The sequence below is a fragment of the Rutidosis leptorrhynchoides genome, chromosome 5 (genome assembly GCF_046630445.1).
Source record: "Rutidosis leptorrhynchoides isolate AG116_Rl617_1_P2 chromosome 5, CSIRO_AGI_Rlap_v1, whole genome shotgun sequence".
NCBI classification, from domain to species: Eukaryota; Viridiplantae; Streptophyta; class Magnoliopsida; order Asterales; family Asteraceae; genus Rutidosis; species Rutidosis leptorrhynchoides.
The window spans coordinates 26,972,201-26,991,066 of NC_092337.1; the positions used below are offsets into that span (position 1 = coordinate 26,972,201).

General features: G+C 35.2%; 1 protein-coding gene across 1 annotated transcript in view; it reads left to right on the top strand.

Moving 5' to 3' along the window:
• Nucleotides 1-2,220: 2,220 nt before the first annotated feature.
• LOC139847536 (uncharacterized) overlaps nucleotides 2,221-18,866 on the top strand; it is a 34,037-nt gene continuing 17,391 nt past the window's right edge. Inside the window, exon 1 of the mRNA XM_071837217.1 lies at nucleotides 2,221-2,277. The gene's annotated coding sequence lies outside the window, so the exon portion shown is untranslated. The remainder of the gene's footprint in view (nucleotides 2,278-18,866) is intronic.

Below are 18,866 nucleotides of genomic sequence, written 5' to 3' on the forward strand. Positions count from 1 at the left end.
TAGTCATTTTTGCTAATGTGTACATAGACACCAAGTGCACTTTCAGAAACCAAGTAACTACTGCTATTAAGTGCACTTTCAGTAACCAAGTAACTGCTGCCATTTCCGAGCTTTTCCATTAGCCCTTCAACACTAATTACAAGAACAAAACATCACCTTAATGCGTGTATAACCATCTTCAATAACCGTAACTATTGCGGAGTATTTTAAAACTTTAGATAGACAGTTTAAGTTGGTAGTTTGGGAAAATGAGGCTAAATTAGGGCTAAAATTTGGGGAAATCGAGGCAAATCATTAACTATTGTCATTAATTTAATCTGTCACTCTCTATCCATCAATTATTAATTAATTGCACAGCTAATACATTCAACGTCTATCCATTAAATATTCGGTTCATTCAACGATTTAATTCACTTTCCCTATCCAGCTAATATAAATGTATCTGTTTACGTTACATATAGTAGCAAAGCTAATACACTCAACGTCTATCCATTAATATTCGGTTCGTTCGACTATTTAATTCACTTTCCCTATCTAGTTAATATAAATAAGAAAACGCAAAACAAATACACAAACATGCAAATACGAAACGCAAATACGGCAAATATCTATAGTGAGAAACTTACAACAACAACAATAACAAACTCAATACTACCTGAGTGGTGTATGAGGGAGGTGTGAGATACACAATCATTCCCCTATCCGAGAATAGAAACAAATCATTTCTCCACCCAGAGTGAAAACATTCACAAAAGTAGAGAAAGTCATCCCTCTCTCTATTCAACGGATAAGGAGATTGCTTCCGAGTGGACCTCCGGCCAAAAATTAGGAAATTTCTTTTTTTTTTAAAGAAAAATAATAAGATAGAAAATAGAACATAAAATTAAAACAAAGAAAAATAAAATTGAGACGCCGTGAAAAAAAATCCATGAAAATGGTAGAATCAAATTTTCATGGGTTTCCAAGCCAGTTGTGATTTCAATTTAGGCTCTACGAGGCAGTCATCCCTCTCTCTATTCGACGGATAAGGAGATTGCTTCCGAGTGGACCTCCGGCCAAAAAGTAGGAAATTTCTTTTTTTTAAAAGAAAAATAGTAAGATAGAAAATAGAACATAAAATTAAAAAAAAAAAAAATTGAGACGCCATGAAAAAAAACCATGAAAATGGTAGAATCAAATTTCAATGGGTTTTCAAGTTAGTTGTGATTTCAATTTAGGCTCTACGAGGCAGTCAAATCGCCAATAAGACGTCATTTGCTGTTGCCTCAATTAATAGAGCCGAATGGCATTGGAAACAGAACTCGAAAGGCATGCCAGGTGGAAGTTGTTGCGCAAGCAAAGAGCCGACCACCCTAACAAACCATGCACCACTCATGCACCTTTACGGTAGACATCCTTGAAACCACATGACTAAAAGGAAACCACCTAAGCGCAAGGGCAGAGGAGGTCGTCCTCAGCCATAATAGCCCCAAGATGCACCGAACGATGCGAAGATATACATAAACAAATATAAGCATACATACATACATAAATATAAATACATACATGCATACCCACATACATGCATGCATGCATACCCATAAGCCTACATACCCACATACGTACGTACTTCCATATACATACCTAAACATGCATACAAACCGCGATAAGCATACAACTATACCTAAACATACATAACATGCATACACATACATACCCAGACACACATAACATACGCTTGCAAACCCATAGCTAAACATACCTGCCCAGCTTCAGATAACACACATAGAAAGCATATAAAAAACCTACAAAAAGATTTCCTTCTAATATTATCAACAACAACAACACATAATAATAATAATAATAATAATAATAATAATAATAATAATAATAATAATAATAATAGTAGTAGTAGTAGTAGTAGTAGTAGTAGTAGTAGTAGTAGTAGTGGTAGTGGTAGTGGTAGTGGTAGTGGTAGTGGTAGTAGTAGTGGTCGTCGTCGTCGTCATACCGAGACCGAGACCGATAAACCAAAAGAAAATCTATAGCCCTTACCCATAAATACTAACCCATGGTCTTACTCTATTATCCTAATCTTACTCCTCCACATATAGTAAGAAACTTACTTTCCGTTATTTTGTTGATCGTTTGTGGATGCGGAAGCCATGGCTGACGGTTAGAGAAACAGAGACAGAGAGAGTGAGAGAGAGGGGAGGGGAGGGAGGGGTGCATAATACAAAATGGTCAACGCGAGTCGTGCATAATACAATATTTGGTTCGGCAGACCTCCTTCAACCTGTGAGTTGACTTTTTTGACCCTTCTATTTGATATTTCATTAACACGCCAGTGTACAGATGGTAACTTCAAACGTTTGAAGTTCAACCCGTGTCTTATGAATCGGCCATATGTGGTATATTATTATCGTTAATGAGTGAAAGGGGAAATGTCGAAAGAATTATCTAAATACTACATAACATGTCAAATGGTTGTCTTATGCTAATGCAATAAAACCTTAAAAATTCTTTTATTCAAAGCTAATTTCTATGGACTAGTTTTAATCTTGACGATAGTTTTAATCTTGACGATTATTTGGGACACTAATTACACATAATGATAGTTCAGTTACTTGACAAAAAGTATTGCAAGACTTGGTACTCGAGGCGTAATCGGTCTAGACTTTTTAGGAAGTACTCGGCAACTCGGGAGTGCTCTAGATGTTGACTAATTTTGACTTCGAGTGTTTTTTTACTGAATTTTGGCCAATTGTGACTGATTATGAACAATTTTTTGAATAATCCCGAGTTTTGGCCGTCTTTTGACTGATTTTCTGAGTAATACCAAGTTCTGGCCGAAATATTACCGATTTTTCGAGCAATACTGAGTAGATGGTGGCCTCATCATTTTGATTGTGTTTCAACTGAATTTGGCCAAGTTTGACCGTGTACTCGGGGAGTACTTGGAGCTCTCGAAAAACCGAGTAGTCTGGGAGTAATTCCTAGTTCTGCAACAATGGTTTTAGCCCGTAAAAAAACGTTTGTTTATACTCGTACTTGTTTTGATGTGCTGCTATTCACCCGCACTTCATGCCACCTTTAAACCACTGCTCTGAAATGTTTTCTAACTTTTTGTTGTTTTTACTCGGGATGAATACTGTTGGGAAAAATAGAAATAATAATCTGATGAGTCAAAAGTGTTTTGCAGATTTTAGAGTCTGAAGGTTTAGAGTCTGAAGTTGCAGACTCTGGAATTGCTGGAGTAAACGTTTGAAGATTTCTTGAAGCAAAAGCCATAGAATATTCTGGAGATATGCTTGTTATTTAAGAAGATTTGTTTTGAAGATTTGATTTTATCTCCAGAATTGACTTCCTAGTTAATAGCAAATTTGGTTTGTTTTTAAGTTTATCTTTTCCATATTTATAGCTAAGTAGTTTTGGAAACCAAATCTCCAGATTTGGTTTTTATCTGTATAAATAGGGACGTATGGTTCATTTGATATATGTACTTTCACGATCAATATCATTTGTCTTCTATTCTATTATTGTGTTCTCTCAATTTCTGTACAAATAATTCTTATTTATTGTTAGATTGAGATTCTGGTGTTCATAGATCAAATACTGTGAACTTATAACTGGTATCAGAGCGGGAAAGGTGTAAATCCTATCTCGGTGATCTTTAAAACGATCCATATTTTTCTTATCAGTACTATTACTACTCCAGATATGGCTGTAATTGAAAGGGATGGTGGTTCTAGCAAGTTTGAGGAAGATCTGAAAGCTGTTGAGATGATGGATAAGGACTCTACTTGCAATAAAGCTTCTGCCTATAAGGTACAAAACTTTGTGAATTATCTTGATAATGAAAAAGTGAGAATGTTTCAGTACTTGTTGCTTGACTTTAAGTGGTGTTTAGAAGATATTGATAGGTTAAGAACACAAATTTTTGATCTTAAAAATGTCATCAAAGACAAAGATGCTGAAATTAAAGACTTAAAAAATGTGAGGTTGAACTTGACACCTATAAAATGGCATACATAGAAGAAACTAAAAGATTAAATACTGAATTAGGAAGATCAATGAAAAGGTCAAATCACTACGAATCAATTTGTAAATCATGGTGTGTATCTTCCAAAAAGAATTCTGATGCTATTGCCAAACAAATTCCAAATGATGTCAAAGCTATACTAGGTGAAAACTACATATTAAATAATAATGTGGAAGTTGATCCAAGTGTATTCAAACCTGACATTCTACCAAACACATTTGTAAATTTTGATGGTGATAAAAAGATTTTAACTAATGCTTTTGTAAGATCTTTAGATCCTGTTGAACCTTCTGAGACTATAATACTTGAAAGCAGAAATCCACTAGAGTCTGAACTTTTGAAACCTTCAGACTCTAATAGTTTAGTCTCTCAAAATAAAAGTGTATGTTCTGACCTAGAGTCTGACACCCAAGAGTCAAGTAGCAAAAGTGATTCTGAATCATCCTCTGATAGTGACACTTGTCCAGATCCAATAAGGTCAACTAAGAGAAGGTCAAAACAAGCTAAGACTATTCAAAAACTCAAAAGAAAAATTTCAAAACTCAATGAAAAAATCAAGAGTCAAGAAAAACCTTCAGTTAAAAGAACATCTTGTTTTCCTGAGAAAATTAAGAAGGTATGAAAACCTAAAGTTTGTGAAAATGTTTTGAAAACAGTTAAGGACAAGTTGATTTGGATTGGGAACAAAGCTTTTGTCTGGAGAGTGAAGGGTACTCCAGTTGAACTCACTGAAAAGTGGGTTCCCCTTAAAAACTAATCATTCTCTTTTGTTTGTGTCTTGTGTAGCAGGGTAATATGTGGTATCTGGATAGTGGTTGCTCAAGACACATGACTGGATGCAAAGAGCATCTTGTAGGGTTTGTTAAAGAAAAAGGTCCTTCTGTAAGATATGGTGATAATTCAATTGCTAAGACTATTGGTTATGGTACTGTTATAGCTGGAAGTGTTTCATTTAAGAAAGTTGCTTTAGTTGAAGGGTTGAAGCATAATCTGCTAAGTGTGAGCCAAATTGCTGATGAAGACTGTGAAATCAGAATAAGAAAGAAAGCTAGTATTATTTATGATCCAAAAGGAAGGCCAACACTTGTAGCCTGGAGATTTCAAAATGTGTATATGCTGGATCTAGATTCTGTTGATGCTGGAATTGAAATATGTCTGTACTCACAGACTGTCCCTGAACTTAATTGGTTTTGGCACAAAAGGCTGTCACATCTCAATTTCAAAAACATTAATGAGCTTTCAAGAAAGATAAACCTTGTTCTACTTGTATTATGGGTAAACAGACCAAAACAAAGTTTCCCTCAAAAACCCTAGCTACTATTAGTGATCTACTTCACATGCTACACATGGATCTGTTTGGTCCAATGAACACTAGTAGTCTGGGTGGGAAAAGATATACTCTGGTAATTGTTGATGAGTATTCTAGATTTACATGGGTTATTTTCTTAGCTGCAAAAAGTGATGCTCCTGAAGAAATCATCAATTTGATCAAGAGAGAGCAGGTGAAAAAGGGTGTTCTTGTCAAACAGTTGAGAAGTGATCATGGTACTGAGTTCAAAAATGTCACTTTAATTGATTTTTGTGTGGAGTCTGGAATTGGTCAAAATTTCTCTGCTGTTAGAACTCCACAACAAAATGGAGTTGCTGAAAGAAGAAATAGAACACTTATTGGAGCAGCTAGAACCATGCTATGTCAATCATATGTTGCCCTAAGGTTCTGGGCTGAAGCTGTCAATACAACATGTTACACTCAAAATAGATCCTTGATTGTGAAGAAACATGGCAAAACTCCGTATGAGTTATATCATAAAAAGGTGCCTACTATTCATTATTTTCATGTATTTGGGTGTAAGTGCTATATCTTGAATCAAAGGGATCAGCTTGATAAAATGAGGCCAAAGTCTGATGAAGGTATTTTTATGGGATACTCTTCTGTATCTAAAGCTTACAGAGTATTCAATTAGAGGAGAATGAAGATTGAAGAATTCATTAATGTTTCTTTTGATGAAAGTTCTTTAGAAATGGATCAGTCATTCGGGATTGAACTATCTGCACTTGGTGAATTGTCAAATTTGATTTCAGGAAATAGTGTTCAGACTCTGGATTCAGAGTCTGAGTCAGATGAACCAAATTTGTCTGGGTTAAGAAATGATTCTGCAGATAAAACTCATACAGAAGAAGTTCCACAAGAAGATGATACTGTTGTTATTCAAGAAAGTGATCAGTCATCAAATACCACTATGGATCCTGTTGTTCCTACTAGAAAATCATCTAGAAATATAGTCCCTCCAAAGCAACTTGAGGATTATATTGTGGATCCTACTGGTTTGCCTAAACCTAGTTCTTCTGCTCAGACACCTGTGTCTGACTTTGCTATAGCAAATTACTGCTTCTTTTCTTGTTTTCTTTCACTAATTGAGCCCAAAGAAGTATATGAAGCATTGGCTGACAATGATTGGGTTGAGGCTATGACTGAAGAATTGACAGAATTTGAAAGGAATGATGTTTGGGAATTGGTTCCAAAGCCTGATGGTAAAACTGCTATTGGCAAAAAATGGGTTTACAGAAACAAGGTTGATAAAGATGGTGTTGTGATCAGAAATAAAGCAAGATTGGTTGCTCAAGGGTATAGACAAGAAGAAGGAATAGACTATGATGAGACTTTTGCTCTTGTTTCTAGAATTGAAGCTATTAGACTGTTTCTGGCATATGCTGCTCACAAAGATTTCAAGGTGTTTCAAATGGATGTGAAGAGCGCTTTCCTGAATGGTAAATTGCAAGAAGAGGTGTATGTGAAATAACCTCCTGGTTTTGTAAGTAAGAAATTTCCCAAGCATGTTTACAGATTGAAGAAAGCATTGTATGGTCTGAAGCAAGCTCCCAGAGCCTGGTATGATACCTTGTCAACATTTCTTCTAGAAAAAAATTTTTCCAGAGGAGCCATTGACAAGACTTTGTTTATAAAAAAGGACAAAGGTGATGTGTTACTTGTTCAAATTTATGTTGATGACATTATTTTTGGGTCTACTAATCCACACTTAAGAAAATGGTTTTCTGACATTATGTCCGAAGAGTATAGAATGAGCAATTTATGTACTTTAAACTATTTTCTTGGGTTGCAAATTAAACAGAGTTCTGAAGGCATTTTTATTAACCAAAGTAACTACATTTCTGACATGTTAACTAAATTTGGTTTTAAAAATTGTTCTACTTTGAGAACTCCAATGAGTGTTTCTGAAAAGCTTGATAAAGATGAATCTGGAAAACTCACTTGTCAATCAACCTATAGAGGTATGATTGGATCTTTGCTATATTTAACTGCTAGTAGACCTGATATAATGTTTGATATATATTTTTGTGCACGTTACCAATCAGATCCTAGGGAGTCTCATTATAAAGCTGTGAAAAGAATTTTTAGGTACTTAAAAGGTACCCCTAACCTGGGTCTTTGGTACTCCAAGGACTCAGGGTTTGATCTAATTGGTTACACAGATGCAGACTATGCAGGTTGCAAATTAGACAGAAAAAGCACTTCTGGTGGATGTCAATTGCTAGGTGGAAAATGTAGTGACCCGAACTTTTCCATGTTTATATATATTAATTGAGATTGATATTTACATGATTAAATGTTTCCAACATGTTAAGCAATCAAACTTGTTAAGACTTGATTAATTGAAATATGTTTCATATAGACAATTGACCACCCAAGTTGACCGGTGATTCACGAACGTTAAAACTTGTAAAAACTATATGATGACATATATATGGATATATATATAGTTAACATGATACTATGATAAGTAAACATATCATTAAGTATATTAACAATGAACTACATATGTAAAAACAAGACTACTAACTTAATGATTTTTAAACGAGACATATATGTAACGATTATCATTGTAAAGACATTTAATGTATATATATATCATATTAAGAGATATTCATACATGATAATATCATGATAATATAATAATTTAAAATCTCATTTGATATTATAAATATTGGGTTAACAACATTTAACAAGATCGTTAACCTAAAGGTTTCAAAACAACACTTACATGTAACGACTAACGATGACTTAACGACTCAGTTAAAATGTATATACATGTAGTGTTTTAATATGTATTTATACACTTTTGAAAGACTTCAATACACTTATCAAAATACTTCTACTTAACAAAAATGCTTACAATTACATCCTCGTTCAGTTTCATCAACAATTCTACTCGTATGCACCCGTATTCGTACTCGTACAATACAAAGCTTTTAGATGTATGTACTATTGGTATATACACTCCAATGATCAGCTCTTAGCAGCCCATATGAGTCACCTAACACATGTGGGAACCATCATTTGGCAACTAGCATGAAATATCTCATAAAATTACAAAAATATGAGTAATCATTCATGACTTATTTACATGAAAACAAAATTACATATCCTTTATATCTAATCCATACACCAACGACCAAAAACACCTACAAACACTTTCATTCTTCAATTTTCTTCATCTAATTGATCTCTCTCAAGTTCTATCTTCAAGTTCTAAGTGTTCTTCATAAATTGTACAAGTTCTTGTTACATAAAATCAAGAATACTTTCAAGTTTGCTAGCTCACTTCCAATCTTGTAAGGTGATCATCCAACCTCAAGAAATCTTTGTTTCTTACAGTAGGTTATCATTCTAATACAAGGTAATAATCATATTCAAACTTTGGTTCAATTTCTATAACTATAACAATCTTATTTCAAGTGATGATCTTACTTGAACTTGTTTTCGTGTCATGATTCTGCTTCAAGAACTTCGAGCCATCCAAGGATCCGTTGAAGCTAGATCCATTTTTCTCTTTTCCAGTAGGTTTATCCAAGGAACTTAAGGTAGTAATGATGTTCATAACATCATTCGATTCATACATATAAAGCTATCTTATTCGAAGGTTTAAACTTGTAATCACTAGAACATAGTTTAGTTAATTCTAAACTTGTTCGCAAACAAAAGTTAATCCTTCTAACTTGACTTTTAAAATTAACTAAACACATGTTCTATATCTACATGATATGCTAACTTAATGATTTAAAACCTGGAAACACGAAAAACACTGTAAAACCGGATTTACGCCGTCGTTGTAACACCGCGGGCTGTTTTGGGTTAGTTAATTAAAAACTATGATAAACTTTGATTTAAAAGTTGTTATTCTGAGAAAATGATTTTTATTATGAACATGAAACTATATCAAAAAATTATGGTTAAACTCAAAGTGGAAGTATGTTTTCTAAAATGGTCATTTAGACGTCGTTCTTTCGACTGAAATGACTACCTTTACAAAAATGACTTGTAACTTATTTTTCCGACTATAAACCTATACTTTTTCTGTTTAGATTCATAAAATATAGTTCAATATGAAACCATAGCAATTTGATTCACTCAAAACGGATTTAAAATGAAGAAGTTATGGGTAAAACAAGATTGGATAATTTTTCTCATTTTAGCTACGTGAAAATTGGTAACAAATCTATTCCAACCATAACTTAATCAACTTGTATTGTATATTATGTAATCTTGAGATACCATAGACACGTATACAATGTTTCGACCTATCATGTCGACACATCTATATATATTTCGGAACAACCATAGACACTCTATATGTGAATGTTGGAGTTAGCTATACAGGGTTGAGGTTGATTCCAAAATATATATATAGTTTGAGTTGTGATCAATACTGAGATACGTATACACTGGGTCGTGGATTGATTCAAGATAATATTTATCGATTTATTTCTGTACATCTAACTGTGGACAACTAGTTGTAGGTTACTAACGAGGACAGCTGACTTAATAAACTTAAAACATCAAAATATATTAAAAGTGTTGTAAATATATTTTGAACATACTTTGATATATATGTATATATTGTTATAGGTTCGTGAATCAACCAGTGGCCAAGTCTTACTTCCCGACGAAGTAAAAATCTGTGAAAGTGAGTTATAGTCCCACTTTTAAAATCTAATATTTTTGGGATGAGAATACATGCAGGTTTTATAAATGATTTACAAAATAGACACAAGTACGTGAAACTACATTCTATGGTTGAATTATCGAAATCGAATATGCCCCTTTTTATTAAGTCTGGTAATCTAAGAATTAGGGAACAGACACCCTAATTGACGTGAATCCTAAAGATAGATCTATTGGGCCTAACAAACCCCATCCAAAGTACCGGATGCTTTAGTACTTCGAAATTTATATCATATCCGAAGGGTGTCCCGGAATGATGGGGATATTCTTATATATGCATCTTGTTAATGTCGGTTACCAGGTGTTCACCATATGAATGATTTTTATCTCTATGTATGGGATGTGTATTGAAATATGAAATCTTGTGGTCTATTATTATGATTTGATATATATAGGTTAAACCTATAACTCACCAACATTTTTGTTGACGTTTTAAGCATGTTTATTCTCAGGTGATTATTAAGAGCTTCCGCTGTCGCATACTTAAATAAGGACGAGATTTGGAGTCCATGCTTGTATGATATTGTGTAAAAACTGCATTTAAGAAACTTATTTTGTTGTAACATATTTGTATTGTAAACCATTATGTAATAGTCGTGTGTAAACAGGATATTTTAGATTATCATTATTTGATAATCTACATAAAGCTTTTTAAACCTTTATTGATGAAATAAAGGTTATGGTTTGTTTTAAAATGAATGCAGTCTTTGAAAAACGTCTCATATAGAGGTCAAAACCTCGCAACGAAATCAATTAATATGGAACGTTTTTAATCAATAAGAACGGGACATTTCAGTTGGTATCCGAGCGTTGGTCTTAGAGAACCAGAATTTTGCATTAGTGTATCTTATCGAGTTTGTTAGGATGCATTAGTGAGTCTGGACTTCGACCGTGTTTACTTGAAAAATGATTGCTTAACAAATTTTGTTGGAAACTATATATTTTTAACATGTGAATATTATGTGATATATTAATCTCTTAGCGTGTTTGATATTATGTGATAGATGTCTACCTCTAGAACAAGTCCCATTGACTCACCTAATAATAATGAAGAGTCAAATGTAAATTGGAATGATTCATGGACTGATTCACAAGTTCCCGAAGAGGAACCGGAAGAAGAGTCGGAATCGGAAGAAGAATCAGAACCGGAAGAAGAGGAACCGGAGGAGGAAATAGAACCGGTGGGGGAAATAATAAAACGGTTAAGTAAAAGAAAATCCTCAACCAACCGACCAAGGTTAATTATGGTCAATGGTGTTTCCGCCAAGGAAGCAAAATATTGGGAGGATTACCAATTCTCCGATGAATCGGATTCCGACGAGAATTCCGATGATGTTATAGAAATTACCCCAACTGAATTTAAAAAATCAAAAGAAAATAATAAGGGAAAGGGCATAAAAATAGAGAAATCTAATTCCAACCCCGATGAACTTTATATGTATCGTCAACCCCCGAAGTCCTTAAGTTGTAACAATGACCCAGGAACCTCTAAACCACCAGGTTTTTCTAAACTGTTGTGGAAAATAACAGCTAGTATTAGGGAAACATCATATATCCCTAGAAACTTGGCAAAACGAACCAAAACCGAAGAAGAAGAAACAAGCGAGTCGGAATAAGATAGTTGTATTCGTGTGGTGTAATATATGTAATATAGTGTGCTTATGCTTTATGATATATGTAAAAATTCCTTGTATTAATAAGTATTTTTTTTTATGAATCTAACTCTTGTCTATTTTACAGTATAAAAACACAAAATGGATAGACAACCCAATATTTTAAGAGACCTACCCGGAGACATGATTGATGAAATCTTTTCTAGTGTCGGTCAGAATTCTTCGACACAACTATTTAAGGCGAGATCATTTTGTAAGACATTCGAAGAACGTTCCAAGAATGCCTTGGTTTATAAAAGGCTTTCGTTCGAAAGATGGGGGATATCACATTGGGAAATCCATAAGTTACGATGTGTTTACTTTGACGCATATATTGCGGGGAACCCAAATGCTATTTTACGCAATGGGTTAAGAAATTATTTTGACTCAATATATCCGAATATTGGACTTCGTGATTTAGAAAAAGCGGCTAACATGCAACATAAAGAAGCATGTTATGCTTACGGATTAGTAATGTTTGCTTCTCACCAAAGTGAGAACAAGAACATCGGGCTACAACTATTAAACAAAACGTTCCCACAAGTGACGGAGTCGGTAATTGGGGTAAGAAATGAGGTTTTTAGATTGTTACGGGACTGTTGGACATTACGTAACCCTCGTCCCTTTGACGACATTACAACACGCTGTCTTATCAACGGCCATAACGGTTATGTTCCACAAGACCAAGGATGGGAAGTAGTCCTAGTAAAACCAGAATGCATGACTTGTTTCTGGACGTATGAATTACGTGTCTTTATTGCCTTTGCTGAACGACTTGTGTACTAGCTAGAATTATCTTCACAACTATCTTGTATCAAAGTTATTGGGTGCTATACTTCATGCTTTATATAAAATAAGCGGTATTGTAAGTTTGTAAAATATTGTATAAAAGTTTGAACGCGAAATATTATTATAATCAGTTTTTCATATAGAATTGTAGTAGTTGAATTGTATATTAGCTACTAAGTATGAACTTAACGGGTAGGTACTACCCGAATTTAAACTTATAAAATGCTAATATGAAGAAAAAGCTTTTATAAATGAGTTCATATTATGCTACGAAATACTATTAACTACTCTTAATATTCTATATGATTAACTTGTTCCATTTGATAATTTTGAAGGAAATGGCACCGACTACTCGACACACCGTGAATATGAATGAAGAGGAATTCCGTACTTTTCTAGCTTCAAACATAGCCGCAGTACAGGCTGCGCTACATACCAACAATAACCTTGGATCTAGCAGTACAGGAAATCGTGTAGGATGCACCTACAAAGAATTCACTGCCTGCAAACCTTTGGAATTTGATGGAACCGAAGGACCGATCGGATTGAAACGGTGGACCGAGAAGGTCGAATCGATGTTTGCCATAAGTAAGTGTACTGAAGAGGAAAAAGTGAAGTACGCTACGCATACCTTCACAGGTTCTGCGTTAACATGGTGGAATACCTATCTAGAGCAAGTGGGACAAGACGATGCGTACACACTACCATGGTCAGCATTCAAGCACTTGATGAACGAGAAGTACCGTCCCAGAACCGAGGTCAATAAGCTCAAGACAGAACTTAGAGGGTTACGAACCCAAGGATTTGATATTACCACGTACGAAAGACGATTTATAGAATTGTGCCTATTGTGTCCGGGAGCATTCGAAGATGAGGAAGAAAAGATCGACGCGTTTGTGAAAGGATTACCGGAAAGAATCCAAGAAGATATAAGTTCACACGAGCCCGCCTCCATACAACAGGCATGTAGAATGGCTCACAAACTAGTGAACCAGATTGAAGAAAGAATTAAAGAACAGACTGCTGAAGAGGCCAATGTGAAGCAAGTCAAAAGAAAGTGGGAGGAAAACGGTGATAAGAATCACCAATACAACAACAACAGCAATTACAACAATAATCGCAACAATTATCCCAATAATCGCAACATCAATCGCAACTACAACAAACGGCCCAACAACAACAACAACAACAACAACAACAACAACAACAACAACAACAACAGCAACTACAACAATCATCCCAACAACAATAATAACCGCAACAACAACAACAATCAGAAGCAGCTATGCCAAAGGTGTGAAAAGTATCACTCGGGGTTCTGCACCAAATTTTGCAACAAGTGTAAAAGAAATGGTCATAGCGCGGCGAAGTGTGAGGTCTACGGACCAGGGGTTAATAGAACGAAAGCAACAAATGGTGTCGGAACGAGTAATGGCGGAGCAAGTAGTGTCGGAGCAAGTTATGCCAATGTAGTTTGTTATAAATGTGGAAAACCGGGCCACATTATTAGAAATTGCCCGAACCAGGAGAACACGAATGGACAAGGCCGCGGAAGAGTTTTCAATATTAATGCGGCAGAGGCACAGGAAGACCCGGAGCTTGTTACGGGTACGTTTCTTATTGACAATAAATCTGCTTACGTTTTATTTGATTCGGGTGCGGATAGAAGCTATATGAGTAGAGATTTTTGTGCTAAATTAAGTTGTCCATTGACGCCTTTGGATAGTAAATTTTTACTCGAATTAGCAAATGGTAAATTAATTTCAGCAGATAATATATGTCGGAATCGAGAAATTAAACTGGTTAGCGAAACATTTAAGATTGACTTGATACCAGTAGAGTTAGGGAGTTTTGATGTGATAATCGGTATGGACTGGTTGAAAGAAGTGAAAGCAGAGATCGTTTGTTACAAAAATGCAATTCGCATTATAAAAGAAAAAGGAAAACCCTTAATGGTGTACGGAGAAAAGGGCAACACGAAGCTACATCTTATTAGTAATTTGAAGGCACAAAAACTAATAAGAAAAGGTTGCTATGCTGTTCTAGCACACGTCGAGAAAGTACAAACTGAAGAAAAGAGCATCAATGATGTTCCCATTGTAAAAGAATTTCCCGATGTATTTCCGAAAGAATTACCGGGATTACCCCCACATCGATCCGTTGAATTTCAAATAGATCTTGTACCAGGAGCTGCACCAATAGCTCGTGCTCCTTACAGACTCGCACCCAGCGAGATGAAAGAACTGCAAAGCCAATTACAAGAACTTTTAGAGCGTGGTTTCATTCGATCAAGCACATCACCGTGGGGAGCTCCTGTTTTGTTTGTCAAGAAGAAAGATGGTACATTCAGGTTGTGTATCGACTACCGAGAGTTGAACAAACTTACCATCAAGAACCGCTACCCACTACCGAGAATCGACGACTTATTTGATTAACTACAAGGCTCGTCTGTTTATTCAAAGATTGACTTACGTTCCGGGTATCATCAAATGCGGGTGAAAGAAGATGATATTCCAAAGACTGCTTTCAGAACACGTTACGGTCATTACGAGTTTATGGTCATGCCGTTTGGTTTAACTAATGCACCAGCTGTGTTCATGGACCTTATGAACCGAGTGTGTGGACCATACCTTGACAAGTTTGTCATTGTTTTCATTGATGACATACTTATTTACTCAAAGAATGACCAAGAACACGGTGAACATTTGAGAAAGGTGTTAGAAGTATTGAGGAAAGAAGAATTGTACGCTAAGTTTTCAAAGTGTGCATTTTGGTTGGAAGAAGTTCAATTCCTCGGTCACATAGTGAACAAAGAAGGTATTAAGGTGGATCCGGCAAAGATAGAAACTGTTGAAAAGTGGGAAACCCCGAAAACTCCGAAACACATACGCCAGTTTTTAGGACTAGCTGGTTAGTACAGAAGGTTCATCCAAGACTTTTCCAGAATAGCAAAACCCTTGACTGCATTAACGCATAAAGGGAAGAAATTTGAATGGAATGATGAACAAGAGAAAGCGTTTCAGTTATTGAAGAAAAAGCTAACTACGGCACCTATATTGTCATTGCCTGAAGGGAATGATGATTTTGTGATTTATTGTGACGCATCAAAGCAAGGTCTCGGTTGTGTATTAATGCAACGAACGAAGGTGATTGCTTATGCGTCTAGACAATTGAAGATTCACGAACAAAATTATACGACGCATGATTTGGAATTAGGAGCGGTTGTTTTTGCATTAAAGACTTGGAGGCACTACTTATATGGGGTCAAAAGTATTATATATACCGACCACAAAAGTCTTCAACACATATTTAATCAGAAACAACTGAATATGAGGCAGCGTAGGTGGATTGAATTATTGAATGATTACGACTTTGAGATTCGTTACCACCCGGGGAAGGCAAATGTGGTAGCCGATGCCTTGAGCAGGAAGGACAGAGAACCCATTCGAGTAAAATCTATGAATATAATGATTCATAATAACCTTACTACTCAAATAAAGGAGGCGCAACAAGGAGTTTTAAAAGAGGGAAATTTAAAGGATGAAATACCCAAAGGATCGGAGAAGCATCTTAATATTCGGGAAGACGGAACCCGGTATAGGGCTGAAAGGATTTGGGTACCAAAATTTGGAGATATGAGAGAAATGGTACTTAGAGAAGCTCATAAAACCAGATACTCAATACATCCTGGAACGAGGAAGATGTACAAGGATCTCAAGAAACATTTTTGGTGGCCGGGTATGAAAGCCGATGTTGCTAAATACGTAGGAGAATGTTTGACGTGTTCTAAGGTCAAAGCTGAGCATCAGAAACCATCAGGTCTCCTTCAACAACCCGAAATCCCGGAATGGAAATGGGAAAACATTACCATGGATTTCATCACTAAATTGCCAAGGACTGCAAGTGGTTTTGATACTATTTGGGTAATAGTTGATCGTCTCACCAAATCAGCACACTTCCTGCCAAAAAGAGAAGATGACAAGATGGAGAAGTTAGCACGACTGTATTTGAAGGAAGTCGTCTCCAGACATGGAATACCAATCTCTATTATCTCTGATAGGGATGGCAGATTTATTTCAAGATTCTGGCAGACATTACAGCAAGCATTAGGAACTCGTCTAGACATGAGTACTGCCTATCATCCACAAACTGATGGGCAGAGCGAAAGGACGATACAAACACTTGAAGACATGCTACGAGGACGTGTTATTGATTTCGGAAACAGTTGGAATCGACATCTACCGTTAGCAGAATTTTTCTACAACAACAGCTACCATTCAAGCATTGAGATGGCGCCGTTTGAAGCACTTTATGGTAGAAAGTGCAGGTCTCTGATTTGTTGGAGTGAAGTGGGGGATAGACAGATTACGGGTCCGGAGATTATACAAGAAACTACCGAGAAGATCATCCAAATTCAACAACGTTTGAAAACCGCCCAAAGTCGACAAAAGAGCTACGCTGACATTAAAAGAAAAGATATAGAATTTGAAATTGGAGAGATGGTCATGCTTAAAGTTGCACCTTGGAAAGGCGTTGTTCGATTTGGTAAACGAGGGAAATTAAATCCAAGGTTTATTGGACCATTCAAGATTATTGATCGTGTCGGACCAGTAGCTTACCGACTTGAGTTACCTCAACAACTCGTGGCTGTACAAAACACTTTCCACGTCTCGAATTTGAAGAAATGTTTTGCTAAAGAAGATCTCACTATTCCGTTAGATGAAATCCAAATCAACGAAAAACTTCAATTCATCGAAGAACCCGTCGAAATAATGGATCGTGAGGTTAAAAGACTTAAGCAAAACAAGATACCAATTGTTAAGGTTCGATGGAATGCTCGTAGAGGACCCGAGTTCACCTGGGAGCATGAAGATCAGATGAAGAAGAAATACCCGCATCTATTTCCAGAAGATTCGTCAACACCTTCAACAGCTTAAAATTTCGGGACGAAATTTATTTAACGGGTAGGTACTGTAGTGACCCGAACTTTTCCATGTTTATATATATTAATTGAGATTGATATTTACATGATTAAATGTTTCCAACATGTTAAGCAATCAAACTTGTTAAGACTTGATTAATTGAAATATGTTTCATATAGACAATTGACCACCCAAGTTGACCGGTGATTCACGAACGTTAAAACTTGTAAAAACTATATGATGACATATATATGGATATATATATATAGTTAACATGATACTATGATAAGTAAACATATCATTAAGTATATTAACAATGAACTACATATGTAAAAACAAGACTACTAACTTAATGATTTTTAAACGAGACATATATGTAACGATTATCATTGTAAAGACATTTAATGTATATATATCATATTAAGAGATATTCATACATGATAATATCATGATAATATAATAATTTAAAATCTCATTTGATATTATAAATATTGGGTTAACAACATTTAACAAGATCGTTAACCTAAAGGTTTCAAAACAACACTTACATGTAACGACTAACGATGACTTAACGACTCAGTTAAAATGTATATACATGTAGTGTTTTAATATGTATTTATACACTTTTGAAAGACTTCAATACACTTATCAAAATACTTCTACTTAACAAAAATGCTTACAATTACATCCTCGTTCAGTTTCATCAACAATTCTACTCGTATGCACCCGTATTCGTACTCGTACAATACAAAGCTTTTAGATGTATGTACTATTGGTATATACACTCCAATGATCAGCTCTTAGCAGCCCATGTGAGTCACCTAACACATGTGGGAACCATCATTTGGCAACTAGCATGAAATATCTCATAAAATTACAAAAATATGAGTAATCATTCATGACTTATTTACATGAAAACAAAATTACATATCCTTTATATCTAATCCATACACCAACGACCAAAAACACCTACAAACACTTTCATTCTTCAATTTTCTTCATCTAACTGATCTCTCTCAAGTTCTATCTTCAAGTTCTAAGTGTTCTTCATAAATTCTACAAGTTCTAGTTACATAAAATCAAGAATACTTTCAAGTTTGCTAGCTCACTTCCAATCTTGTAAGGTGATCATCCAACCTCAATAAATCTTTGTTTCTTACAGTAGGTTATCATTCTAATACAAGGTAATAATCATATTCAAACTTTGGTTCAATTTCTATAACTATAACAATCTTATTTCAAGTGATGATCTTACTTAAACTTGTTTTCGTGTCATGATTCTGCTTCAAGAACTTCGAGCCATCCAAGGATCCGTTGAAGCTAGATTCATTTTTCTCTTTTCCAGTATGTTTATCCAAGGAACTTAAGGTAGTAATTATGTTCATAACATCATTCGATTCATACATATAAAGCTATCTTATTCGAAGGTTTAAACTTGTAATCACTAGAACATAGTTTAG